Raw genomic sequence first — 3,761 nt, 5'->3', positions numbered from 1 at the left:
GGCTAGAAAAGAAACAAATTACAGATGATATATGGGGGGGGGAAAGAAACCCCACGCTGCCAGGATAGAAATACTCTGGAAGTTTCAACGTGTAAAGAGATGTCATCGGGCTGCTACACAGAACTGCAATTTTCAGAAAAACATTCATCGTTTACGTTCATGGAGGACGTGATATTTTTTTAAAAAAATCAATATACCTTGAGTTGTAGTTGGCCTGCCTGATACAGTACGGCATGGCTGATTAAAATGCTAATGCCCTCAGCAGAAATCAGTACGGATGTAATTTGTGTGATGTTAAAAAAAAAAAAGGCATGGCGAGGAGGAGAGCGAACCCTGTTTATATCTAATTCAGACTGAAAAGCAAATTAAAATGATTCTGAATTAAATAATTCTGAATTAACATGTTATTTCATTCCCCTTATACGGCCTCCATTATACGGAGTGGTGGAGAAAAGGATCTGCTCTGCCAGGTGGTGGAGCAGGCAACCTTATAAGAAAAAGCAATATTCATCACCAGGACAAAACGTATTTGCATTCTGGATAGAGCTGCAATTTTTTGATTTACTGAATTGCTGGAATACATTAAGGAACAAATATTTGGTGCTTTCCATGCTATTTGCATGGACTCCATAAAATAAACCTCTGGTTGCTGGGTGCCTTAAGTTGGTAAATGTCCATGTCTTCATTTTCCCTCCTCCCTCATACCAAGCGCAGCAGGGTTTCCCAACCTTGGCAAATGGAAGGTGAGTGGACTTCCATTCCCAGAATTCTCAGCAATGGCTATGCTGGCTATTGGATTTTGGGAGCTGAAGTCCATCTACCTGGAAATGGTCAAGGTTGGAAACCCCTGAACCAGTGGTCTGAAGGCTACTTTGAATGTCTATGGAGATTCTCAGTCATCCAGACCAGGGTGGTCCCAAAGGTGCTTTTTCAGGAGGAAACTGGACTTTCTTGTTTTTTTTCCTTTGAAGACGTTTCGCTTCTCATACAAGAAGCTTCTTCAGCTCTGAGTAGATGGTTTCCATCCTTCCGCTCCCCACCATCTAGTCAGAGCTGAAGAAGCTTCTTGGATGAGAAGCGAAACATCTTCAAAGAAAAAACAAGGAAGTCCAGTTGCCTCCTGAGAAACCACCTTTGGGATAGCATTTTGAATGGGATGCAGAAGTTGATCAGTGTAGCCACTCTAGCAGGGATGTCCATGCTGGCTGGGGAATTCTGGGAATTGCCAAGGTTGGACATGCCTGCTACAGTGGCTACACTGATTACCAATCAACTTTTGCATCCCATTCAAGGTTGGATACTCCTGATCTAGAGCCTTACAGCCTTCAGCCACTGGGTGTGGAATTCAACAGCATTCCTGATCCAGCCTGTTCTGGCACTATACGGGTGAGTATTATTGATATATATCATCCCAAATTGATGTGATGTCCTGCATTGGATCATCCATGGATATGTATAAACACACGTTGACTGCTTGCTTAGGGAGGAATAGAATCAATGCCAATTGACGTGCTCAATATCCTACCTTTGCAGGTCATCCAGAAGGATAACATGGCTAATGGCATCAAATGCTGTCAATAGTTGATGGGCATTTAAACAAACAGTGATTGTTTGGTTGTGATTGTGGGATGCAATCTTGGGCAGAATGCAGGGGGTTCTTGATTCATGGCCACGACTGAGCCTAAAATTTCCATTGCTAAGCAATGACCTTTCTTGCCAGAGTTGTTAAGTGAATCACTTCCATTTTTAAATTAGTGACATGGTTAAGTGAATCTGGCTTCCCCCAATGTACAAACCAACTCTGCTTGTCAGAAGGTGATCATATGAACCCAAGACACTGCAACGGTCCTAAATACACGCCAGTTGCCAAGCGTCTGAATTTTGAACACGAGACCATCGGGGTAGCTGCAAGGGTTGTAAGAGTGAAAAACGGTCATAAGTCACTTTTTTCAGGACCATTGTAACACTAAATGAATAGTTGTATGTGACCCATAATATACTATGGTTTGCTTACCCATGGTCTGTTGTACAAACCACGCATCTTGCCTGCCTTGTTTTCCATGAATACTTACAGTTAACAACAGCAGTTGGGAGTGGAATTTCTATCACTAAGTGACATGGTCAAAAAGCATGATCTTACCTAAACATACTGCTTAGCAGCAGCAATTCTGACACTCTCAGTTGCTGCTGTTAAGCAAATCCCACGCTGTCATTAAGCGAGGATGTTATATGGTTATCTTTTGTGACATCCTGCTGGCTTCCCCATGGATTTCCAGCTAAGGATGACTACATGATAGCAACAGCAATAGCACTTAGACTTATATACCAGTTTGCAGTGCTTTACAGCCCTCTCTAAGCAGTTTACAGAGTCAGCCTCTTGTCCCCAACAATCTGGGTCCTCATTTTACTGACCTTGGAAAGATGGAAGGCTGAGTCAACCTCAAGCCGGTGAGGATCAAACTCCTGACAGTGGGCAGAGTTAGCCTGCAATACTGCATTCTAACCACTGTGCCCCCACAGCTCTTGGGCTCATGGGAATGCTGTGACAGCTGGAACTCTAAAAACCCTTTGGAAGTATCACTCATTCAGCACTGTCACGAGTTTGAACGATGGTTGAACAAGTGGTCATTAAGTTTGGATCACCTGTACATAAATCAGCCACGATTTTGAGGAACTAGCTTACTTTTTCCTCAAAAATATTTATCATCCGTGAAGACTGTACTTACAGAACATGACAAGCAGTATCTCCAGAAGCCACATTCGGGACATCTTGCAATCTGGAAAGTAAAGCAAGAATAAAGGGCATTAGAAATCTCTTTTTAAAAAAGCATGGTTACCTTCCCCTCTGATCAGTTTAAACAAGGAAAAAATGACCAGTTTCTAGCAAACAGAGCAGGGCTATATATATATATATTTCTTCTGAATAAATGTACTTCAGATTGCTTTCCACTAGCTGTTTCATTTGACAAATGAAATCCCTCTGTGTTTAAGATTATAGACTAGAGTCATATCCATTGGAAATAAGAACAGAAAGATATAAGCAGAATCCATCTTTGGGTGCATACAGGTTAGTGCTGGATAAGAAATCTGGTTTATCAGGAAATTTTAGAACAACATACCAATTTCAAACCTGCCAAAATATATGCAGAATATAAATGCACCTGAATGACATTGCTTTTTAAACATTTCGGGATGTGAGTTGCAAATGCACACTTTTGTTCACATTGAAGAGTTGGAAGGGACCTTAGAGGTCATCTAGTCCAACCTCCTGCTCAAGCAGGAAACCCTATACCATTCCAGAAAAGGGACTATCCAATCTCTTCTTAAAAACCTCCAGTGTTGGAGGACCCACAACTTCTGGAGGCAGGTTGTTCCACTGATTAATTTTTTTACTGCCAGAAAATTTCTCCTTAGTTCTAGGTTGCTTCTCCCCTTGATTAGTTTTCATCCGTTGCTTCTTGTCCTGCCTTCAGGTGCTTTGGAGAATAAGTGGACCCCCTCAAATATTGGAACACTGCTATTGTGTCATGTCTAGTCCTTCTTTCATTAAACTACACATGCCAAATTCCTGCAACCTTTCTTCATATATTTTAGCCTCCAGTCCCCTAATCATCTTTGTTGCTCTTCTCTGCACTCTTTATCAGTATTGTGGTAACCAAAACTGCATGCATTGCTAGATCTGCACATGCAAAAAAATATTTTGAGCCTTGGTGGAGCAGTGGGCTAATGCCTCCTTAAGTAACACCAGCTGCCTGCAATTA

This window comes from Vipera berus, assembly GCF_964194415.1.
Source record: "Vipera berus genome assembly, chromosome: 9".
NCBI lineage: Eukaryota > Metazoa > Chordata > Lepidosauria > Squamata > Viperidae > Vipera > Vipera berus.
Note: the sequence above shows the minus strand (reverse complement) of the source record.